The sequence below is a fragment of the Equus caballus genome, chromosome 30 (genome assembly GCF_041296265.1).
Source record: "Equus caballus isolate H_3958 breed thoroughbred chromosome 30, TB-T2T, whole genome shotgun sequence".
Lineage (NCBI taxonomy): Eukaryota > Metazoa > Chordata > Mammalia > Perissodactyla > Equidae > Equus > Equus caballus.
In genome coordinates, this window is record NC_091713.1 from 6,752,766 (window position 1) to 6,779,211 (window position 26,446).

The 26,446-nt window shown below is 53.8% G+C and overlaps 1 long non-coding RNA gene across 1 annotated transcript; it reads right to left on the reverse strand.

Annotated features, from left to right (window-relative positions):
* Positions 1-39: 39 nt before the first annotated feature.
* On the reverse strand, positions 40-26,386 carry LOC138921612 (uncharacterized). The gene is made up of 2 exons (XR_011434316.1): positions 3,206-26,386; positions 40-688 (listed from the first exon to the last, which is right to left on the reverse strand). It is a non-coding gene; the product is annotated as an uncharacterized lncRNA (long non-coding RNA).
* Positions 26,387-26,446: the final 60 nt, after the last annotated feature.

Below are 26,446 nucleotides of genomic sequence, written 5' to 3' on the forward strand. Positions count from 1 at the left end.
CCGAAGTGGAGTGCGTGAACTTCACCACTGTGCCAGTGGGCCGGCCCCAAGTTAGACTTTATTAAATTAAAAACTCCTGCTTTGTGGAAGGCAAAATCGATGAGTCAAAAGACAAATTACAGACTGGCAGACGATATTCGCAAAACAGATATATGATAAAGAAACTATGTCCAAGATATATGTAAAGAATTCTTAAAAGTCAACCATAACAAAAAAATAAACAACCTTATTGAAAAATGGGCAAAAGACCTGAATATATCCCTCACCAAAGAAGACATACAGATGGCAAACGTGCCTGATGACAGATGACCACCCCCACAGGTCATTCGGGAATTTCATATAAAACCTTAATGAGATACTTCTACACACCTATTAGAACTGATAAATGCAGGAAACTGGAGCCCGGTTCCGGTGTATCTGACAGTTGGTTCCATGGTGTCTGGCAGGTGGTTCCTGTGTGTCTGGCATATGGTTCTGGTACATTCGAAAGGTGGTTCTGGCATGTCCAGCAGGTTGCAACAGTGTGTCTGGGACCTGATTCCATCCTGTCCGGTTGATGCTTTCAGAGTGTCCTGGCTTTGTTTCCGGCATGTCTTGCAATTAGTTCCCGCATGTCCGGTGGGTGATTCTGGCGTGTCTGGCAGATTTTCCAGCCTTTTCCAGAAATTGGTACTGGCGTATCCAGGACCTGGTTCTGGTGTATCCGGCAGGTGATTTTGGTGTGTCCGGCAGGTTGTTCTGGCGTGTTAGGATGGTGGTTCCAGCTTGTGTGGCAGGTGTTTGTGGCATGTCCAGCACCTGGTTCTGGCATATTTGGGAGGTGGTTTCAGTGTATCTGGTACTTGGTTCTGGGATATCCAACAGGTGGTTCCAAAGTGTGTGGCAGGTGGTTCCTGTGTGTCTGGCATGTGGTTCTGGTAGGTTCGGAAGATGGTTCCAGCCTGTCCGTTAGGTGCTTCCAGCATGTCTGGAAGTTGGTTCTGGCGTGTCAGACTCATGTTTCCAGTGTGTCCGGTGGGTGCTTACGGTGAGTCTGGTGGGTCATTATGGGATGTCTGTGTGGTGGTTCCAGAGTGTTCGGCGGGTGCTTTTGGCATGCCTGTCGGGTTTTTCCAGCATCTAAGGTGCCTGGTTCGAGCATATCCAGCAGGTGAGTTCTTTCTCAGCTTCCTAAAGAGCTGGAAGCAAGACAGTTTGTGGCTTGTCTCCCCTTGAGGGATGGAGGCAGTGCTTTGTGCCGTCCACCTCTCGAGCAATATAGGGCATGGTTGAGAGCAAATGGGCCTTTCTGACATAGGGTCTTTCTGACACTCTCTCCAAGAGTGCACAAGGGCGGTTGGTTAAAAGCCTCCTGTCTCTATCCTCCTAAGCTTGTGGAATCACAATCATATGGGCCTTGGCCCCATTGCTTAAGGGGAAGATGTAGCCATTACCTCTGAGCCGGGTTGGCAAGAGGGAAATGTGGCAGAAGCAGAAGTTCTAAAGTAGCGAGTTAAGGGCTGGGAGGAAATGGCGTTCAACTGCCTGTGTATGAGAGGTTCCCAGTATGCTGTAAGAGCACTGTGGAAAGCGACTTCTTTCTCATCTTCCTAAAGAGCTGGAAGCAAGATGGTTCGTGTCTTGTCTCCCCTTGAGGGATGGAGGCAGTGCTTTGTGCATTCCACCTCTAGAGCAATGTAGGGCACGGCTGAGAGCAAAGGGGTTTTTCTTCCATAGGTGCTTTCTGACACTCTCTCCTCCAGTGCACAAGGGCGGTTGGTTAAAAGCCTATTGTCTCTCTCCTCCTAAGCATGTGGAAGCACAATCATTCGGGACTCAGCCTCTTTGCTTAAGGAGAAGATGTAGGCATTTTGTCTGAGCCGGGTTGGCAAGATGGAAATGCCCCAAAAGCAGAAGTTCTAAAGCAATGAGTTAAGGGCTCCAAATAAACAGCATTTCAGGTGCCTTTGTATGAGATGTTCAAGGTACACTATAAGAACAGTGTGGAAAGTGAGTTCTTTCTCAGCTTCCTAAAGAGCTGGAAGCAAGATGGATTATTGCTCATCTCCCCTTGAGGGTTGGAGGCAGTGTTTTGTGCCTTGCAGTTTTAGGGCAATGTAGGACTCTGCTGAGCAAACTTGGCCTTTCTTCCATAGCTGATTTCTGAACACTCTCTCCACCCATGCACAAGGGTGGCATGAGATGTTGCCGGTATGCTGTAAGAGCACTGTGGAAAGCGAGTTTTTTCTTAACTTCCAAAGAGTGGTTGGTTAAAATCCTATTGTCTCTCTCCTCCTAAGCATGTGGAAGGACAATCATTCATGCCTCAGCCGAATGATTTGGGCAGGTCTCGTGTGACCCACCTGCCTTAAATGCTGGAACCAACTGCTGGACACTTCAGAAGCATCATCTGGAAACAGTGGAACCACCCACCGCAGATGTGAGAATCAGGTCCAAAATGTGCCAGAGCACCTGCAGGACACACCAGAACCACCTGACTCAAACGCCAAAATCACCTGCCAGATACAAAAGAACCACTTGATGGACACTCCAGAATCACATGACGGGCATGAAAGAACCATCTCTCAGAGTGCCAGAACCATGTGCTGGAAACGCCGGAACCACATCACTGACAGACATGAACCACCTGCTGGACACGCCTGAACCATCTGCTTCACTCACCAGAACCACCTTCTGGACAAGCCAAAATCACCTGCTGGATACACTGGAACCAGGCCCCTTAGAAGCCAGAAAAAGCCAACAGACATGCCAGAAGCACCTGCCGCACACTCTGAAACCACGATACAGACATGCCTGAATGACCCACCATACACACCAGAAGCACCCACCAGACACGCCAGAACCACCTGGAACCACCCACCGGACACACTGGAACCATGACACTGACACGCCAGAACAACCTTGCAGACATGCCAGAAGCACCCAAAGGACATGCTGGAACCATCTTCTGAACATACCAGAACCACATGCCAGACACACAGGAACCACCTGCCAGACACTTTGCAACCACCTGTTGGATATGCCGAGACCACGTGCCAGATACACTGAAACCACCTCCCGAATACACCAGAACCAGGTGCTGGCCATGCCACAAACACCTGCCAGACAAGCCAGAACCACCAGCCTAACACGCCAGCACAACCTGCAGGACATGCCAAAATCACCTGCCAGATAAACTGGAACCAGGTCCTGGATATGCCAGAACTAATTTCCAGAAAAGGCCAGAACAACCTGCCAGGCAGCCTGGAATCCCCTGCCAGGCATGCGGGAACCAACTGTCAAACACGCCGGAACCAACACCTGGACACACTGAACGCACCAACCGCACACGAAGGAATCAGGGTCCGGACGCACGGTAGCCACCAGCCGGACATGCCAGAACCACCTTCAGAACATACTGGAACCATATGCCAGACACACAGGAACTACCTGCCAGACACCACGGAACCAATGGTCAGATACGATGGAACCAGGCACCCAGTACGCTGAAGCCACCTGCTGAACACGCCCAAAAGCTGTGCTGGACATACCAGATCCATATGATGGATACACCAGAAACAGGTCCAGCACAGGCCAGAACCAGGTTCCAGAAACACCTGAAACAGCTGCCGGACACACCTGAACCAGCTGTTAGACCAGCCTGAACCACTAGATGGAGAATCCTGAACCACATGCCAGGCACACCGGAACCAGGTGCCCCACACGCCAGAACCACCTTCTGGACACGTCTGAACCACCTACAAGTCTTGTGAGAACCACCTGCCGGATACAGCAGATACAGGTGTCGCACACACCGAAACCTGGTGATGGACATGACTGACCACCTGCAAGACATGCCAGAACCAGGTGCCAGACACACTGGAACCACCTGCCAGACACCTCAAAATCCCCTGCTGGATATGACAGAACCTTGTGACACAAACGTCGGAATCATCTACCAGACATGCCAGGACCACCTCTTGGATATGCTGGAACCAGGTGCCTGATTCACTGAAAGTACCTGCCAGACACACCAGAACCAGGTGTCAGACACGCCTGGACAACCCACAGGACACGTCAAAATCACCTGCATGATACCCTGGAACCATGTGCTAGACATAACGGAACCACCTGCCAGATACACCAGAAACAGGTGCAGTACATGCCGGAACCAGGTACCCCACACGACTGATTCACCTCCCGGACAAGACTCAACCATCTGCCGGACATGCCGAAACCACCTTCTGGGTGCGCTGGAACAATCTGTGTGCAAGCCTGAACCACCCGCCGCACAAGTGTGACCCATGTGCCTGACATGCTGTAACCAACTGTTGGACATGTTGGAACCATCATCTGGACACTCTGTGACCACTCACCACAGTCATGAGAATCAGGTCCAGAACGCGCCGGAAGCACCTGCAGGAGAGGCCAGAACCACCTGATCACACGCCGAAATCACCTGCCGAATATGCCAGAACCACTTGACGGACACTTGGGAATCACATGCAGGGCTTGCCAGAACCACCTCTCAGATATGCCAGAAACACGTGCCAGACATGATGGAACCACTTTCTGGACAGACCTGAACCACCTGCCGAACACACCAGAACCACCTGCTTGACTCACCAGAACCACCTGCGAGACATGCCAAAATCACCTGCCAGATACACTAGAACCAGGCCCCTTAGACGCTGGAAAAACCCGACAGCCATGCTGGAACCAGCCTCTGCACACTCTTTAACCACCACACAGACATGCCAGAACGACCTGCCAGACACACCAGAAGCACCCACCAGACACACCTGGAAACACCTGCCGGACACACCGGAAACATGACTCTGACACACCAGAACCAACTCCCACACATACCAGAAGCACCTAACGGACACATCAGAACCATCTTCCAAACGTACCAGAACCACATGCCAGACACACAGGAACCACCTGCCAGACACTTCGCAAACACCTGTTGGATATGCTGAGACCACGTGCCAGATACACTGAAACCAATGGCGAATACGCCAGAACCAGGTGCCGGACATGCCACAAAAACCTGTCAGACAAGCCAGAACCACCATCCTAACATGCTGGAAAAACCTGCCAGACATAACAAAATCACCTGCCAGATACACCAGAACAAGCTCCTGGATACACCAGAACCAATTTCTGGAAAAGGCTGGAACAACCTACCAGACAGACTGGAATCCCCCACTGCACATGCAGGAACCGAATGCCAGACATGCCGGAATCAACACCTGGACACTGTGAGCGCACCAACCACACACAACTGAATCAGGTCCTGGACACACAGTAGCCACCTGCCAGACACGCTGGAACCACCTTCAGAACATACCGGAACCACATGCCAGAGACACAGGAAACACCTGTCAGACACCATGGAACCAACTGTCAGATACGGAACCAGGCGCCCGGTACGCTGAAGCCACCTGCTGAATACGCCAGAACCATGTGCCACACACGCAGGAACCATGTTATGGATATGCCAGGAACAGGTCCAGCACAGGCCAGATCCAGGTGCCGGACACGCCTGAAACAGCTGCCAGACACCCTTGAATCACCTTCTAGACCAGCCTGAACCACTTGACAGAAAATCCATAACCTGGTTCCGGTGTGCCCAGAATGTGGTTACGGTATCCGGTACCTGATTCTGCCATATGTGAGAGGTGATTCCGGCATGTCTGACAGTTGGTTCCGGGATGTCAGGCTCGTGCTTCCGCCGTGTTTCACGGGTGGATCAGTGCTGTCCAGCACGTGGATCAGTTGTGTCTGGTGGTGGGTTGCAGCATATCTAGGGGTCGTTGCAGTGTGTCCAGAAGGTCATTCCGTCGTGTCCAGCATGTGGTTCTGGCGAGTCAAGCAGGTGGTTCCAGCGTGTACTGCAGGTGGGTCAGGCATGTCTGTCAGCTGGTCGAGGTGCCTCTGCCAGATGGTCCAGGCATGGCTGTCCCCTGACCCAGGCATTTCTGAAATGTGGTTCTGACATGTCCGAATGATGTTTGGGCATGTCCTGCATGTGATTCAGTCCTCTCAGGGAGGTGCTTTGGGGTTGTCTGGCAGGTGGTCCGGGTGTATCCAGGAAGTGGTTCGGCATAGCCGGCGTGTCCTTTGAGAATGTCTAGCCTGGGGTTCTGGCATATCCCACAGGTGGTTCCAGCGTGTCTTGCACCTGGATGTAGCGTGCTCGGCTTCCAGCATGTCCACCAGATGGTTCCAGCTCATCCTAAAGGTGGTTACGACGAGTTCATCAGGTGGTTCAGGCTTGTCCATCACTTGGCTCAGTCGTGTCCAGGACCTGGTTCCAGGATGTGCGACACCTCTTTCTGGTGTATCCAGTAGGTGGCTCCAGGGTGTCCTGCAGGTGGTTCAGTTTTGTCTGGCACCTCATTTCGGTGTGTGCGACACCTTTTTCTAGCACATCTGGCAGGTGATTCTGGCATGTCTGGCAGGTGGTACTTGCATGTCTGGCAAGTGTTTTGGGCATGTCCAGCAGGTTTTTCTGGCCTTAGGGCACCAGATTCCGCTGTGTCCGGCAACTGGTTCTGGCATATCCAACAGGTGTTTCCGGCATGTCTGGTAGGTGTTTGCGGTGTGTCTGGCAAGTGGTTCTGTTACATTGGTAAGGTGTTTCCGGCATGTCTGGTAGGTGTTTGCGGTGTGTCTGGCAAGTGGTTCTGTTACATTGGTAAGGTGTTTCCAGCATTTCCAGTGGGTGCCTCCAGGGTGTCCAGCAGTTGGTTCAGACGTGTGTGGCTGGTGCTTCTGGCGTGCCTGTGTGGTGGTTCTGAAGTGCCTGGCTGGTGCGTCTGGGGTGTCTGGCAGTTGATTCCCACGTGTCTGGCAGGTGATTCCAGCGTATCTGGCAGGTGGCTATGGTGTGTCCGGGACCTGATTTCGTCAAGTCAGGTGGTGGTTCTGGCATGTCCATCAGTTGATTTTGACATTGAAGTTGGTTCTGGTGTATTCAGGACCTGGTTATGGCATATCCAGCAGGTGATTTCAGCTTGTCCTGCCTGTTGTCTGGCGTGTCTGGTGGGTGGTTCTGGCATGCCCGGCAGGTGGTTGTGATGTGTTTGGCATCTGCTTCTGGCATATCCTGCATGTGGTTTTACAGTGTCCGGCACCTGGTTCTGCCATGTCCGACAGGTGGCTCCAGTGTGTCAGGCAGGTGTTTCTGGGATGTCAGGCAGGTGGTTCTGGTGTGTCCGGCTCGTGGTTCAGCTATGTTTGGCAGGTGGATCAGTGCTGTCCAGCAGGTGGATCAGTCATGTCCGGTGGTTGGTGGCAGCATATCCAGGGGTGGTTCCAGCATGTCAAGAAGGTGGTTCTGTTGTGTCCAGCAGGTGGTTCTGGCATTTCCAGAAAGTGGGTCCACTGTGTGCAATGGGTGATTCTGCCGGTTCCTGCACGTGATTCCAGCATCTCCAGGACCTGATTCTGGCATCTCCAGTGCATGGTTCCAGACTGTCTGGGTGGTGGTTCCGAGGTGCCCAGCTGTTGGTTCCAGCATGTCAGGCAGGTCGTTCAGGTTTTTCCAGTGGATTGTTTCAGTATTTCCAGCGGGTAGTTTAGGTGTGTCTGGCAGGTTGTTCAAGCATGTCTGTCAGCTGGTCCAGTTGCATCTGGCACTTGGTCCTGGCATGGCCGTCCCATGTTCCAGGCATTTTTGAAACGTGGTTTTGATGTGTCCGAAATGTGGTTTTGCCTGTCTGGCATCTGATACATTCCTCTTCAGGAGATGTTTTGGGGGTGTCCGGCAGGTGGTCTGGGTGTTTCCAGGAGGTGGTTTGGCATGTCTGGCATGTCCTTCAATTATGTCTTGCCTGTGTTTCTGGCGTGTCCAGCAGGTGGTTACAGTGTCTCTGGTACCTGGCTCCTACGAGCGCAGCAGGGGCTTCCGGCATGTCTAGCAGGTGGAGCCACCTGCTGGAAATGCCAGAAACAGGCACAGCCGGACACACCAGAACCACCTTAAGAATGTACCAGAACCACATGCGAGTCACACAGGAACTACCTGCCAGACACCATGGAAGCAACTGTCAAATATGCTGGAACCAGGGGCCCGGTACGCTGAAGCCACCTGCTGAATACACCAGAACCATGTGCCGGACACGCTGGATCCATGTGATGGGTACACCAGAAACAGGTCCAGCACAGTCCAGAACCAGGTGCCGGACACACCTCAACCACCTTCTAGACCAGCCTGAACCACGTGATGGACAATCTAGAACCACATGCCGGGCACACCAGAACAAGTTGTCCAACATGCCAGAACCACCTGCTCGACACTCCTGAACCACCACTCTGTCTTGTGAGAACCACCTGCTGGATACACCAGAAACAGGTGTTGCACATGCCAAAACGAGGTGCTGGACATGACTGAACCACCTGAAAGACATGCGAGAACCAGATGGCAGACATGCTGAAACCACCTGCAGGACACGTCAAAATCCCCTGCCAGATACAGGGAAACCATGTGCCGCACACGCCAGAATCACCTACCAGACATGCCAGGACCACCTGTTAGATATGCCAGAATCAGGTGCCTGATTCGTTGAAACTACCTGCCGGACATGCCAGAACCAGGTGTCAGACATGCCTGGACAACCCACATGACACGTTAAAATCACCTGCATGATACCCCGGAACCATGTGCCAGACATAATGGAACCACCAGCTGGACACACCAGAGCCACCTGCCGGATATGCCAGAAACAGGCACAGCACATGCAGGAACCAGGTGCCCCAGATGACTGATCCACCTGCCAGACAAGTCTGAACCATCTGCCGGACATGCTGAAACCACCTTCTGGATGTGCCTGAACCATCTGTGGCACACGCTGGAACCACCCACCGGACATGTGTGATGCACCTGCCTGACAAGCTGGAACCAGCTGTCAGACACATAAGGACCATCATCTGGGCACTCTAGAACCACCCACCACAGACATGAGAATCAAGTCAGAATGCGCCAGAAGCAACTTCAAGACATGCCAGAACCTCCTGACTCATATGCCAAAATCACCTGCCAGATATGCCAGAACCACTTGACGGACACTCTGGAAGCACATGCCAGGCATGCCTGAACCACCTCTCAGATATGCCAGAGCCATGTGCTGGACATACCAAACCACCTCCCAGACACACCTGAACCACCTGCTGGACATGCCTGAACCACCTGCCAGATATGCTGGGACCAGACCCCTTAGACGCTGGAAAAGCTTGAGAGACATGCTGGAACCACCCACCGGACACACCAGAACCACCTGGAACCACCCACCAGACACACTGGAACCATGACTCTGACATGCCAGAACCAGCTCCCGGACATGCCAGAAGCACCCAACAGACATGCCATAACCATCTTCCAAACCTACCAGAACCACATGCCAGACACACAGGAACCACCTGCCAGACACCAGGGAACCAACTGTCAGATATGCCAGAACCAGGCGCCTGGTACCCTAGAGCCACATGCCAAATATGCCAGAACCATGTGCCGGACACGCCGGAACCATGTCATGGATACACCAGAAACAGGTCCAGCACAGGTCAGAACCAGGTGCCGGACATGCCTGAAACAGCTGCTGGACACACAAGAACCACCTGCTAGACCAGCCTGAACCACTTGACGGACAATCCAGAACCACATGCCAGGAACAACAGAACCAGGTGCCCAACATGCCAGAACCACCTGCTGGACATGCCTGAACTACCTGCCTGTCTAGTGAGAATCACCTGCCAGATACACCAGAAACAGGTGTCGCACACACCAAAACCAGGTGCCGGACATGACTGAACCACCTGCAAGACACTCCAGAACCAGCTGCCGCACACACTGGAACCACCTGCCGGACAATTCGAAATCACCTGCCGGATATGCCGGAACCATGTGCTACACATGCCGGAATCACCTACCAGACACGCCGAGATCACCTTTTTACTATCCCGGAACCAGCTGCCTGATTCGCTGAAAGTACCTGCCAGACATACCAGAACCAGGTGTCCGATACGCCTGGAAAAACCACAGGACGGTGTAAGTCATCAGCATGATACCCTGTAACCATGTGCCAGACATAAGGGAACCACCTGCCGTATATGCCAGAAACAGGCACAGCACACGCCGGAACCAGGTGCCCCACACGACTGATCCATCTGCCAGACGATATTGAACCATCTGCCAGACACTCCGAAACCACCTTCTGGGTGTGCAGGAACCTGTGGCACACGCCGGAACAACCTGCTGAACTTGTGTGACCCCCCCCTACCTGAGATGCTGGAACCAACTGTCAGACACGTTGGAACCATCATCTGAATACTCAGGAACCACCCACCTCAGACGCGAGAATCAGGTCCAAAACTCACATGAAGCACCTGCAGGACACACCAGAACCACCTGCTTCACATGCCGAAATCACCTGCTGGATATGCCAGAACCACTTGACAGACACTCCGGAATCACATGCTGGGAATGACAGAACCACCTCTCAGATATGACAGCATCACGCGCCAGACATGCTGGAACCACCTCCCTGAAAGACATGAACCACCTGCTGGACACGCCTCAACCACCTGCTGAACATACTGGAACCACCTGCTTGACTGGCCAGAACCACCTGCCAGACACACCAAAATCACCTGCCAGATACCCTGGAACCAGGCCCATTATACACCAGAAAAAAGTGACAGACATACCAGAACCACTTGCTGGACACTCTGGAACCACCACACAGACACGCCAGAACAACCTGCCAGACACACTGGAAACACCCGCTGGACACGCCAGAATCACCTGGAACAACCAGCTGGAGACACTGGAACCATGACTCTGACACACCAGAACCAACTCCGGGAAATGCCAGAAGCACCAAAATCACACACCAGAACCATCTTCCAAACATACCAGAACCACATGCCAGACACTTCGGAACCACCTGTTGGATATGCCGCAACCACGTGCCAAATACCCTGAAACCATCTGCCGAATACACCATAACCAGGTGCCAGACAAGCCACAAACACCTGCCACACAAGCCGGAACCACTAGCCTAACACACTAGAACAACCTGCCGGACACTCCAAAATCAGCTGCCGGATACAGCAGAACCAGGTCCTGGATATGCCACAACCAATTTCCGGAAAAGGCTGGCATAACCTGCCAGACATATGTGGGAACCAACTACCAGACACGCCGGAACAAACACCTGGACACTCTGAAAGTACCAACAGCACACGACGGAATCAGGTCCCGGACACACGGTAGCCAGCTGCCGGACACGCGGGAACCACCTTCAGAACGTGCAGGAATCACCTTCAGGACATAGTGGAACCACATGCCAGACACACAGGAACCAACTGTCAGAAACACCAGAACCAGGTGCCCGGTACCCTTAAGCCACATGCTGAATATGCCAGATCCATGTGCCAGACACCCCAGAACCGTGTGATGGACACACCAGGAACAGGTCCAGCACAGGCCAGAACCAGGTGCCGGACACACCTGAAACACCTGCCGGACACACTTGAACCACCTGCTAGAACAGCTTGAAACACTTGATGGACAATCTGGAACCACATGCCCTGCACACTGGAACCATGTGCCCGACACGCCAGAACCAACTGCTGGACATGCCTGAACCCCCTGCCATTCTAGTGAGAAGCACCTGATGGATACACCAGAAACAGTATTGCACACACCAAAACCAGGTGCCGGACACGACTGAATCACCTGCAAGACATGCCAGAACCAGGTGCTGGACACACTGGAACCACCTGCTGGACACTTTGAAATCCCCTGCTGGATACGCCAGAACCATGTGCTGCACACGCCAGAATCACCTACCAGACATACCGGGACCACCTAATGGATACGCCAGAACCAGGTGCCTGATTCCCTGAAACTACCTGCCTGACATGCCTGGACAACCCACAGGAAATGTCAAAATCACCTGGATGATACCCCGGAACCAGGTGCCAGACATAACTGAACCACATGCCTGACACGCCAGAGCCACCTGGCAGATACACCAGAAACAGGCGCAGCACACACCGGAACCAGGTGCCCCACACGACTGATCCACCTGCCATACAAGACTGAACCATCTGCCAGACATGCCGAAACCACCTTCCGGATGCGCCGGAACCGTCTGTGGCACACGCCGGAACCAGCCGCCGGACATGTGTGACCCACCTGCCTGACACGCTGGAACCAACTGGCGGACAAGTTGTAACCATCATCTGGACACTCTGGACCACCCAACGCAGATGCGAGAATCAGGTCTAGAAAGTGCCAGAAGCACCTGCAGGACACGCCAGAACCACCTGACTCACATGCCAAAATCACCTGCTGGATATGCCAGAGCCAATTGACGGACACTTTGGAATCACATGCTGGACACGCCAGAACCACCTCTCAGACATGCCAGAACCACCTGCCGGACAAGCCAGAAACACCTGCCTGACACGCTGGAGCAATCTGCTGGACGTGCCCAAATGACCTGCCACATATGCCAGAAGCAGGTCCTGTAAAAACCTGCCGGACACGCTGGACCCACCAGACGGACACGCTGAAACCACCAACCCAATATTGGCGGTCCCGCATCTGGTTCCACCATGTCTGGCAGGTGCTTGCGGCGTGCCAGGACCTTATTCTACTGTCTCCAGTGGGTGGTTCCAGAGTGTCCTTGTGGTGGTTCTGATGTGTCCGGCAATTGGTCCCAGCATGTCAGGCAGGTGGTTCAGGCGTTTCCAGGAGGTGCTTTGGGGTGTCTGGCAGGTGGTCCGGGTGTGCGTGGCACCTGGCTCCGGCGTGTTCAGCAGGTGGTTGGGTCATGTTCACCAGATGTTTCTGGTGCATCCTGAAGGTGGTTATGGAATATCCGGCAGGTGGTTCAATCATGTCCAGCAGCTGGTTCAGTCTTGCTCAGCAGGCGGTTCAGTCGTGTCCAGCACCTGCTTCTGGCATGTTCAACACCTGTTTCTGGCATATCCGGCAGGTGGTTCTGGCATGTCTGGTAGGTAGTTCAGTCATGTCCAGCAGGTGGTTCAGGCTTGTCTGTCACTTTGTTCGGTCATGTGCAGCACATGGTTCCAGTGTGTGCGACAACTGTTTCTGGCATATCAGTTAGATGGCTCCAGCATGTCCGGCAGGTGGTTCACTCATGTCCAGCACCTGGTTTCTGCATGTGAGACACATTTTCTAGCCTATCTGGCAGGTGATTCTGGTGTGTCCGGCAGGTGGTTCACACAAGTCTGGCAGGTGGTTCCGGCCTGTCCAGCAGGTGGTCTGGCCTTAGGGCACCAGGTTCCACTGTATCCAACACCTGGTTCTGGCATATTCGTCAGGTGGTTTCAGTGTATCCGGTACCTGGTTCAAGCTTATCCAACAGGTGGTTCTGGCGTGCCTGGCAGTTGGCTAATGTGTGTCTGGCATGTGATTCTGGTACGTTCGGAAGGTGGTTCTGTCATTTCCAGTGGGTGCTTCTTGCGTGCCCAGCAGTTGTTTCTGGCAAGTGTGATGGGTGGTTCTGGCATGTGTGTGTGGTGATTCTGACATTCCAGATCGACATTCCAGGCATGCTGGAACCAGATGCCTGACACACAACTACCACCTGCTGGACACACCTGAACCACCTCACATCCTAGTGTGACCACCTGCTGGACATGCTGGAGCCACATGCTGGATATGCCTGAAACAGTTTTTGCACATGCTGAACCCAGGTGCCGGACACGACTGAAGACCTGCCAGACACGATGGAGCCACCTGCCTTATACACCAGAAACATGTGTTGTGCATGCCAGAACCAGGTGCTGGACACTACTGAAACACATGCTGGAAAAGCGTGAACCCCCTGACAGCCTTGCATGAACCACCTGCCAGACACGCTGGGACCACCTGCCTGATATGCCAAATACAGTTGTCAGACATGCCAGAACCAGGTGTTGAGCACGACTGAGCCACCTGCCTGACCAGCCTGAACCACCTGGTGGGCACGACAGGACCAACTGCCTGATGTACCATAATCCAATTCAGCATGCACTGGAACCATCAGTTGGACATGCCGGAATCACCTGCACAGCACGCCAGAGCCAGGTACCGGACACTCCAGAACCACCTGCTGGACACACTGGAACCACAGGCCAGACATACTGGAACGACATGCCAGACATGCAGGAACCACATGCCAGACCAACCTGGACCACCTGCCTGACACCCGAATGCCCTGCCCAGAGAGGCCTGAATCACCTGCCAGACATGCCCAACGCACCTTTCGGACACATAAGAACCACGTTTCAGAAATATGTGGACCTCAGAAGGGCCATTCCTTGACCATGTGCTTGATGCACCTGGACCAGCTGACAGACATGCCTGAACAACCTGCCGGACATGCCAGAACTACCCACTGGACACACCGGAACCATCCAACAGAAACACGTGAACTGCCGGGGTCCAGCCCCAGCCGAACAGGGTCTCCTGAGGGATGGACGGCGTCGGCGAGGGAGCAGGCAGTGAGACAAGGAGTTTAGTGTCCAAGCCTAACTTTATTTTGTGTATGTATGATTTATATAGGGCTCAGGGTATGCAAGGATGATTTCATGAAACAGTCCCAGGACATATCTTTGGCTCATGTAAGCGGGTTTTTGCAAGGTAGACAATAGTCCTAAGAGTAATTGATTGTAAGGTAGACAATAGTCTTAAGAGCAATGGATTGTGTGCAGGCCCGAGGGGAGTCAAGCTTCTGTAATTCTGTACTTCAAGGAGGCTACCCCCAGCGGCCTCCTGACTCAATGGGCCGTGGCAACCACCGTCCTCCCAGAGAGATCTGTGGGGGCCACAGATTTCTTTGTTCCCTCTCCACTCCCATCGCTTCACCTGACCAAAGGACGGGTCAGAATGTTCTTTCCCTAGAAGATGTTTTTCCCCAGAACTTTCCCTAGAATATTGTATTGTATCATTCTCATTCCCAGGGCCAGGCTGAATTCCCCTGAAACACCACCAGGTGTAGAACAGAGTAAGCAGAAGCAGGAAAGTCAAAAGTACCAGGGAGACTTTTTGCAAGGGCAGCCTGGTAGATTCCCTTGAGGGTCGCCGTGAGTCCCCTCATCTCTCTCCTGGACCGTGTCACAAGGCAGAGGCTTAACTTGTAGGCTGATGGCTCCTGGCAGTGAACCATCTGCCTGACACGCTAGAACCAAATGCCAGACATGTCGGAACCACCACCCAGACACTCTGGAACCAGACATTGGAGACTCCAGAATCAGGTCTTGGACAGGCCGGAAGCACCTTCTGGACACTCTGGAATTACATACAGGAAGTGGAAAATCACCCACCGGACACAACGGAACCATCTTCTGGACACACCGGAACCAACGGACTGACAGGCTGGAACAACCCCCGGATATGCAGAAACCAACTGCCGGACACGACTGATCCACCTGCTGGATAGCACTGATCCATCCACCAAACACGGCTGAACCAGCAGCTGGACACACCGGAATCACCTGCCTGACACCCTGGATCCACCTGCCGGAATCTCTGGAACCACCTGTTGGATATGCCAGAACCAGGTGCCGGACACAGTAGATCCACCTGCCAGAAAAGCGAGAACCACCTGCCAGACATGCTGCAGCAGCCTGCTGGACACACTGAAATCACCGGCCAGATATGCCAGGACCAGGTCCCAGATATGCCATAACCAAATTCCGGACAGACTGGAAATACCTGCCAGAAATGCTGGAACCACCACCTGGACATGCTGAAACTACCAACCCATCCCGATGCAATCAGGTCTCGGACACGCTGTAGCCACTTGCCGGACATGCCAGAATCACCCACTGGAAATGTAGGAATCCACTGCCAGACACCCCAGAAGCAAACACTGGACACGTTGGAACCACACGTTGGATATGCCAGGCCCAGGTGCTGGAAACACCAGAACCACCTGCTGGACAAGCCTGAACAACCTGCCAGACTTGTGTGAATCACCTGCTGGTCATGCTGGTATCAAGTCTAGAATGCGCCAGAATCATCTTCCAGACAGGCCAGAAAAACCTGCCGGACATGCCAGAATCACCATCGGAAACATTGATACCACCAACCAGACATGACAGAATCAGCTCCTGGACACGCCAAATCACCCACCAGACATGCAGGAACTAACTGCCAGACACCCCGGAAGCACCCACCGGACACGTCAGAACCACCTTACAGACATACCGACAACTCATGCCAGACACACAGGAACCCCCTGCTGGACTCACTGGAACCACATGAATGACACATCAGTACCATTGGCCAGACATGCCGGAGCCACCTGCCAGACAAAACTGAACCACCTGCCAGACAAGACAGAACCACCTGCCGGATACGCCTGAAATATTTGACAGACACTCTGGAACTACATGCTGGGCACACCGGAACCACCAGTCAGATATGCCAGAACTGGGTGCTGGACACGCCAGAACCACCTTCTGGACAGGCCTGAACCACCTGTCAGAGAAGAATGAAGCACTTGCCCGATACGCCTGAATCACTTGGTGGACAGTCCAGAACCACCTGCCGGGCACGCCAGCACTATCTGCCAGATAAGCCAGAACCAGGTGCTGGACATGACTCAACCACCTGCCAGGCAACCTGAACCACCTGCTGGAGAGACCTGAGCCATCTGCCGGACCCCCTACAACCACCATCCAAACGTGCTGGAACAATGTGGTGGACAAACTACAACCACCTGCCAGACACACAGGAACCAGTTCATGGGCATGCCAGAAACACCTGTTGAACAGGAAGTAAGAAGCAGACAGACAACCCTGATCCAGTCAACGGACACGCTGGAACCACAGGTCAGACAAAACAGAATCATGCTCCAGACATGACGGAACCATGTGACTGAAATGCCAGAACCACAAGCCGGACACGATGTAACCAAATTCTGGACACTCCGGAACAAATCATCATACATACCAGAACGAAATGCAGGACAACAGGGAATGACATTCCAGACACAGCAGAACCACCTGACTGACAGGCTGGAACCAACTTTTGGACACATCGGAACCATCATCTGGACACTCTGGAACCACCCACCACAGATGTGAGAATCAGGTCCAGAACGCGCCAGAAGCACCTGCAGGACATGCCAGAACCACCTGACTCACGCCGAAATCACCTGCCAGATATGCCAGAACCACTTGATGGACACTCTGGAATCACACGCAGGGCATGCTGGAACCACCTCTCACATATGCCAGAACCATGTGCCGGACACACCGGAACCACTTCCCGGACAGACCTGAACCACCTGCCGAACATGCCAAATCCACGTGCTTGACTCACTGGAACCACCTGCCGGACACGACAAAATCACCTGCCGGATACGCTGGAACCAGGCCCCTTAGACGCCAGAAAAACCTGACAGACACGTGGGAACCACCCGCTGGACACTCTCGAACCACCACACAGACATGCCTGAATGACACTCCAGACACACCTGAAGCACCCACTGGACACGCCAGATCCACCTGGAACCACCTGCCGGACACACTGGAGCCATGACTCTGACACTCCAGAACCAACTCCTGCACATGCCGGAAGCACCCAACGGACATGCTGGGACCATCTTCCTAACGTACCAGAACCACATGCCAGACACAAGGAACCACCTGCCAGACACTTCGGAACCACCTGTTGGATATGACGCAACAAGGTGCCAGATACACTGAAACCTCCTGCCGAAGATGCCAGAACCAGGTGCCGGACACCCCACAAACACCTGCCACACAAGCCGGAACCACCAGCCTAACATGTCGGAACAATCTGCCGCACACACCAAAATCACCTGCCAGATACACTGGAACCACGTCCTGGATATGCCAGAACTAATTTCCATAAAACGTGGGAAACACCTGCCGGACACGCCGGAATCACCCACCGGACATGTGGGAACCAACTGCCAGACACACCGGAACCAACACCCAGACACTCTGAAAGCACCAACCCGACACAATGGCATCGGGTCCCATACACACAGCAGCGACCTGCCGGACATGCCGGTACCACCTTAAGAATGTACCAGAACCACCTGCCAGACACACAGGAACTACCTGCCAGATACCATAGAACCAACTGTCAGATACGCTGGAACCAGGCACCCGGTATGCTGAAGCCACCTGCCGAATATGCCAGAACCATGTGCCAGACATGATGGAACCATGTGAGGGATACACCAGTAACAGGTCCAGCACAGGCCAGAACCAAGTGGCGGACACGCATGAACCACCTGCTAAACCAGCCTGAACCACTTTACGGACAATCCAGAACCAGTTGCCCAACATGCCTGAACAACCTGCTGGACACTCTGGAACTACCCGCCGGACATACACCCAGCGTCCACCAGAAACGCCTGAACCACCTCCCAGACATTCTGGAACCAACCGCTGTAAAAGTCGGAACCACTACCTGGACAATCTGCAAACACCTGCCGGAGACACCAAAATCAGGTCCCGGCAGGTGGTCCAGGTGTGTCTGGCACCTGGTTCCGGCGTGTTCGGCAGATGGTTCCGGCATGTCCACCAGATGGTTCTGGCGCATTCTGAAGGTGGTTACGGAACATCAGGCAGTTGGTTCAATCATGTCCAGCAGCTGGTTCAGTCTTGTTTGGGAGGTGCTTCAGTCATGTCCAGCACCTGCTTCTGGTATGTGCAACACCTGTTTCTGGCATATCCAGCAGCTGGTTCAGTCGTGTCCGGCACCTTGTTTCTGTGTGTGCAACACCTGTTTCTGGCGTATCCAGCAGGTGGTTCTGGCATGTCTGGCTGGTGTTTCCCTCAAGCCTGGCTGGTGGTCCAGGCATGTCCATCAGGTGGTTCCGGTGTGTCGGGCACCTGGTTCCAGCACGTCTGGCATGTGGTTCTGGAATGTCCATAAAGTGGTCCTCGCTGGTCCAGCAGGTTGTCCAGGCTGGTATGGCAGCTGCTTCAGGCTTGTCCAGCACCTGGTTCTGGCCTTCCCTGGACTTGTTTCTGGCGTAACCAGCAGATGGTTCCAGCGCGTCCAAGAGGTGGCTTGGCTGTGTCTGGCAGATGGTTTCGGTGTATTCAGCAGGTGATTTGGACGTGGCCACCAGGTGTTTCCACCATGTCTGGCAACTGGTTCTGGCATATTCGGCAGGTGGTTTCAGGGTATCCGGTACCAGATTCTGCCATATGTGAGAGGTGATTCCGGCATGTCTGGCAGTTGGTTCTGGGGTGTCAGGCTGGTGATTCTGCCGTGTTTCACAGGTGGATCAGTGCTGTCCAGCAGGTGGATCAGTCATGTCGGGTGGTGGGTTGCAGCATATCCAGGGGTGGTTGCAGTGTGTCCAGAAGGTGGTTCTGTCGTGTCGGGCAGGTGGTTCTGGTGAGTCAAGCAGGTGGTTCTGGCATGTACGGCCGGTGGGTCAGGCGTGTCTGTCAGCTGGTCAAGGTGCATCCAGCAGATGGTCCAGGCATGGCCATCCCGTGGTCCAGGCATTTCTGAAACGTGGTTCTGACGTGTCTGAATGATGGTTTGGGAGTGTCTGGCATGTGATTCAGTCCTCTCCGGGAGGTGCTTTGGGGTTGTCCAGCAGGTGGTCTGGGTGTATCCAGGAAGTGGTTTGGCATGGCCGGCATGTCCTTGGAGTATGTCTGGCCTGGGGTTCTGGCGTGTCCAGCAGGCGGTTCCAGTGTGTCTGGCACCTGCCTCCAGTGTGTTTGGCAGATGCTTCCAGCATGTCCACCAGATGGTTCTGGCGCATCCTAAAAGTGGTTACGATGAATTCATCAGGTGGTTCAGGCTTGTCTGTCACTTGGTTCAGTCGTGTCCAAGACCTGGTCCCAGCATGTGTGACACCTTTTTCTAGCGTATCTGGCAGGTGATTCCGGTATGTCCGGCTGGTGGTACACGCAAGTCTGGCAAGTGTTTCGGGCGTGTCCAGCAGGTGGTTCTGGCCTTAGGGCACCAGATTCCACCATGTCCGGCAACTGTTTCTGGCATATCCAATAGGTGGTTCCGGTGTGTCTGGCAGGTGTTTGTGGTATGTCTGGCAAGTGGTTCTTTTACATTAGTAAAGGGGTTCTAGCGTTTCCAGAGGGTGCTTCCAGGGTGTCCAGCAGTTGGTTCCAGCGTGTGTGGCTGGTGGTTCTGGCGTTTCTGTGTGGTGGTTCCAATGTGTCTGGTGGGTGCTTACGGGGTTTCCAGCAGTTGTTTCCCACATGTCCGTTGGGTGATTCCAGCGTGTCTGGCAGGTGGCTATGGCACGTCCAGGACCTGATTCCGTCATGTCGGGTGGTGGTTTAGGCATGTCTGTGTGGTGGTTCTGTCATGTCCGGCAGTTGATTTTGACATGTACGCCAGGTTTTTCCAGTCTGTGCAGAAGTTTCCTCTGGCGTATTCAGGACCTGGTTCTGGCGTATCCAGCAGGTGATTTCAGTGTGTCCAGCAGGTTGTTTCGGCATGTCTGGCAGGTGGTTCTGGCATGTGAAGCAGGTTGTTGTGGTGTGTTCGGCATCTGCTTCTGGCGTATCCCACAGGTGGTTTTACAGTGTCCGGCACCTGGTTCTGCCATATCCTACAGGTGGTTCCGGCATGTCAGGCAGGTGTTTCCTGGGTGTCAGGCAGGTGGTTCTGGTGTGTCCGGTTGGTGGTTGAGCCGTGTTTGCCAGGTGGATCAGTGCTGTCCGGCAAGTGGATCAGTCATGTCCAGTGGTTGGTTGCAGCATATCCAGGGGTGGTTCCAGCATGTCAAGAAAGTGGTTCCGTTGTGTCCAGCAGATGGTTCTGGCGTTTCCAGAAGGTGGTCCACCGTGTCCAGCAGCTGATTCTGCCAGTTCCTGCAGGTGGTACCAGCATGTCCAGGACCTGATTCTGGCATCTCCAGTGCATGGTTCCAGAGTGTCTGGGTGGTGGTTCCGACGTGCCCAGCAGTTGGTTCCAGCGTGTCAGGCAGGTAGTTCAGGTTTTTCTGGTGGATGGTACCAGTATGTCTGGTGGGTAGTTCCAGTGTGTCCGGCAGGTTGTTTAAGCATGTCTGTCAGGTGGTCCAGTTGCATCTGGCACTTGGTCCTGGCATGGCCATCCCGTGTTCCACACATTTCTGAAACATGGTTCTTATGTGTCCGAAATGTTGTTTGGGCATGTCCGGCATCTGATTCAGTCCTATTCAGGAGGTGCTTTGGGGGTGTCCGGCAGGTGGTCCGGGTGTTTCTGGCAAGTGGTTCGGCATGTCTGGTGTGTCCTTCAATTGTGTCTTGCCTGTGTTTCTGGCATGTCCAGTAGGCAGTTCCAGTGTGTCTAGCACCTAGTTCCAGCATGCTCAGCAGGTGCTTCCGGCATGTTTAGCAGATGGTTCCAGTGCATCCTGAAGTTGGTTACAGTGTGTCGAGCGGGTGGTTCAGGCTGTTCCGTCACTTGGTTCAGTCGTGTGCAGCACCTGCTTTCAGCATGTGTGACACCTGTTTCTGGCATATCCGTCAGATGGCTCCAGCGTGTCTGGCAGGTTGTTCACTCATGTCCGGTACCTGGTTTCGGCGTGTGTGACACCTTTTTCTAGCATATCTAGCAGGTGATTCCAGCATGTCCATCAGGTGGTTCGCACAAGTCTGGCAGGTGGTTCAGTTGTGTCCAGCAGGTGGCTCTGCACTTAGGGCACCAGGTTCCACCATGTCCAGCACCTGTTTCTGGCATATTCGGCAGGTGGTTTCAGTGTACCTGGCACCTGGTTCAGGCATATCCAACAGGTGGTTCTGGCATGTCTGGCATGTGGTGCAGGGGTATCTGGCATATGGTTCTGTTATGTTTGGAAGGTGGTTCTGGCGTGTCTGGTGGGTGCTTCTGGTGTGTCTGGCAGTTAGCTCTGGCATGTCTGGTGGGTGGTTCTGGCGTGTCTGAGTGGTGGTACCAGTGTGTCCGACGGGTGGTTCTGGCATGTCTGTTGGGTTGTTCTGGCATCTAGGGGCCTGGTTCCAGCATATCTGACAGATAATTTTGGCCTATCTGGCTGATGGTTCCAGCGAGTCAAGCAGGTGGTTGCGGTGTGCCCGGCAGGTCGTTCATGCGTGTCCAGCAGGTGGGTTCAGGCCTGTCCAGAAGGTGGTTTCAGCACTTCCAGCACCAGGTTCTGGCATATCTGACATGTGGTTCCTGCATTCCCGGCATGTGGTTCCACATTGTCCATCAAGTGGTTCATGCGTATCTGGCAGGTGGTTCAGCTTGTTTGGCAGGTGGTTCTGGCATGTCCTGCCAGTGGTACTGGCGTGTCACTCAGGTGGTTCCAGTGTGTCAGGCTTGGGGTTCCTGTGTGTCAGGCATGAGTTTCCGGTATTTTTGGAAGGTGGTTGTGATGCGTCAGGTGGGTGCTTCCAGGTTGTCCGGCTTTTGGTTCCTGCATGTCCGGAGGGTGATTCCAGTGTGTCCAGGACCTGATTCTGTATGTTGGGTAGTGGTTTTTGCATGTCTAGGTGGTGGTTCCGGAGTGTCCGGCAGGTGATTTCAGCATGTGCAGTAGGTTTTTCCAGACTCTGTGGAAGTTGCTTCTGGTGTATTCAGGACGTGGTTCTGGCGTATCCGGCAGGTGATTTTGGTGTGTCTGGCAGGTTGTTCTGGCCTGTCTGGCAGGTGGTTCTGGCGTGTCTGGCACCTAGTTCTGCCATCTCTGGCAAGTGGTTTCAGGGTGTCTGGCCATGGTTCTGCCGTATCCGACAGGTTGTCCTGGTGTGTCTGGCAGGTGTTTGCGTGGTATCAGGCAGGTGACTATGGTGTGTTCAGGACCTGATTCCCTCATTTCAGGTGGTGGTTTTGGCATGTCTGGGAGGTGGTTCCTGTGTGTCTGGCTGGTGATTTAGGCATGTACCACAGGCTTTTCCAGCCTGTGTGGAAGTGTGTTCTGGTGTGTCAGGCAGCTTGTTCTGGCATGACCGGCATGTGGTTCTGGATGTCCGTAAAGTGGTTCAGGGTGGTCTAGCAGATGGTTCAGGCTAGTCCTGCAGCAGTTGCAGGCTTGCCCGGCACCGGGGTCCAGCCTGTGCTGGACCTGTTTCAGGCGTATCTGGCAGATGGTTTCGGCATGTCCGGCACAGGGTTTCAGCTTAACCGACAGCTGATTTGTACTTTTCAGGCAGGTGTATCTGCCATGTCCGGCACCTGGTTCTGGTGTATTTGGCAGGTGGTTTCAGTGTATTTGCCACCTGGTTCCCGCATATAGAACAGGTGGTTCTGGCATGTCTGGCAGGTGTCTGGCATGTGATTCCGGTATGTTCAGAAGGTGGCTCCGGCGTGTCCAGTGGGTGCTTCTGGAGTGTCCGACAGTTGATTCTGGGATGTCTGTTGGGTTGTTCCGGCATATAATGGCATGCTTCTGGTGTATCCAGGGATTTTGGTGTGTCTGGCAGGTTGTTCCGGCAAGTCAACAGACGGTTGCGCATGTCCAGCAGGTGGTTCAGGCCTGTCCAGAAGGTGGTTCAGGCCTGTCGTGAAGGTGGTTTTGGGGCGTCCGGCACCTGGTACTGGCATATCTGACATGTGGTTCTTGCATGCCCAGCATGTGGTTCCAGATTATCTGTCAAGTGATTCAGGAATATCTGGCAGGTGGTTCAGTCTTGTCTGGCAGGTAGTTCATCTTTGTCCGGCAGGTGGTTCTGGCATGCCCTGCCAGTAGTACTGGCGTGTCATTCAGGTGGTGCCAGCATGTCAGGCAGGGGGTTCCTGAGTGTCTGGCATGAGTTTCCGGTATGTCTGGAAGGTGGTTCCAACGTGTCAGGTGAGTGCTTCCAGGGTGTCCAGCAGTTGGTGCCCACATGTCTGGCATGTGATTCCGGTGTGCCCTGAATCTGGCTATGTCGTGTCCAGGACCTGATTCCATCATGTCAGATGGTGGTTTTGGCATGTTTGGGTGATGATTCCAGCATGTGTGGCAGGTGAATTCGGCATGTCCGGCAGGTTGTTTTGGCGTGTCTGGCAGGCGGTTCCAGATTGTTCGGCATGTGGTTCTGGTGTGTCCGGCACCTGGTTCTGGCATACCCAACAGGTGGTTTAGGCATGTCTGGCAGTTAGCTCTGGCATGTCTGGAGGGTGGTTCTTGTATGTCTGGCACCTGGTTCTGGCATATCTGGCAGGTGCATTCGCATTGTCTGGCACCTACTTCTGCTGTATCCGACCTGTGGTTCCAGCTTGTCAGGAAGGTGGTTCTGGGGTGTCAGGCAGGTGTTTCTGCTGTGTCCAGCTGCTGGTTCAGCCATGGTTGACAGGTGGATCAGTTCTGTCCAGCAGGTAGATCAGTCATCTCTGGCAGTTTGTTGCAGCATGTCCTAGGGTGGTTCCAGCATGTCCAAAATGTGATTCCATCGTGCCTGGCAGGTGGTTCCAGCGTGTCAGACAGGTTCTTCTGGCGTGTCAGGAAGGTGGTTCCATTGTGTTTGGTGGGTGATTCTGGCAGTTCATGCAGGTTGTCCCACCATGTCCGGCAGGTGCTTCTGGCATGTTTGGGACCTGATTCTTGCTTCTCTGGGGTTGGTTCCAGAGTTTGCAGGTGGTGGCTTCCATGTTTCCAGCAGTTGGTTCCAGCGTGTCAGGCAGGTGGTTCAGGCGTTTCGGGTGGATGGTTGCGGTATGGCCAGAGGGTAGTTTGGCAAGTCTGGCAAGATGTTCAGGCCTGTTAGTCAGCTGGTCCAGGTGCACCTGGCACATGGCATGGCACATGGCATGGCCGACCTCTCCAGGCATTTCTGAAATATGGTTCTGATGTGCCCAAAAGATGGTTTGGGTGTGCCAGACATCTGATTTGCTCCTCTCTGGGAAGTGCTTTGGGGGTGTCCAGCAGGTGGTCTGGGTGTTTCCAGCAAGTGGTTTGGCATATCCAATGTATCATTTAATTATATCTGGCCTAGGGTTATGTGCCGTAACCACCCACAAGACATGTTGGAATCACCTGCTAGACATATTGGAACCACCTTGTGGAGATGCCAGACCCACCCCTGGATAAGCTGCAACCAACAGCCAGACTCGACTGACGGCTGGAACCAAGCTCCTTATACGCCAGGAAAACTGACCACATGTGCCGGAACCACCTGCAGGACACACTGGAGGCACTACAGAGACACACCAGAACCACGCAAAACACACGTCGCAATCAGGTAGGGGACATGGTACAACCTCCTGCTGAATGGTCCGGAACCACCTGCCAGAAATGCTGGAACCAGGTGTCCAACACGCCAGAACCACCTGCTGGACGTGCCTGAGCCACATGCCCGACTTGCAAGAACCACCTGCTGGGCACACTGGGACTACCTGAAGTATAATCCAGAAACAGGTATTGCACACGCCAAAAACAGGTGCAGGTAATGAATGAAAAACCTGCAAAACATGACAGAACCAGGTGCCAGATATGCTGGAAACACCTGCTGGACGCGTTGAAATCCCCTGCCAGATACACCGCAACCATGTGCCGCACACACCAGAATCACCTACCAGACATGCCAGGACCACCTGTTGGATACGCTGGAACCAGGTGCCTGATTCGCTAAAACTACCTCCTGGACATGCCAGAACCAGGTGTTGGACACGCTGGGACAACCCACAGGACGCGTCAAAATCACCTGCATGATACCCGGGAACCATGTGCCAGACATAATGGAACCACCTGCCAGACACGCCAGCGCCACCTGCCAGATACGCCAGAAACAGGCGCAGCACACGCCAGAACCAGGTGTCCCACATGACTGATCTAACTGCCAGACAAGACTGAAGCATCTGCCGGACATGCAGGAACCACCTTTAGAATGTACCAGAAACACATGCCAGACCCCATGGAACCAACTGTCAGATACGCCGGAACCAGGCACGTGGTACGCTGAAGCCACCTGCCAAATAAGCCAGAACCATGTGCCAGACATGCCAGAACCACTTCCTGGACAGACCTAAACCACCTGCTGTGCACGCCTGAACCACCTGCCGAACACGCCAGAACCACCTGCTTGACTCACCGGAACCACCTGCCAGACATGCCAAAATCACCTGCCGGATACACCAGAACCAGGTCCTGGATATGCCAGAACCAATTTCTGTCAAAGGCCAGAACAACCTGCCAGACACGCCAGAATCACCCACCGGACATGTGGGAACCAACTGCCAGACACGCCGGAACCAACACCAGGACACTCTGAAAGCACCAACTGGACACGCCGGAATCAGGTCCCGGATACACAGTAGCCACCAGCCAGACACGCAGGAACCACCTTAAGAATGTACTGGAAACACACACACAAGACACACGGGAACCAACTGCCAGACACCACGGAACCAACTGTCAGATACGCCAGAACCAGGCGCCCAGGATACTGAAGCCAACTGCTGAATATGCCAGAACCATGTGCTGGACACTCCTAAAGCATGTGATGGATACACCAGAAACATGTCTGGCACAGGCCAGAACCAGAT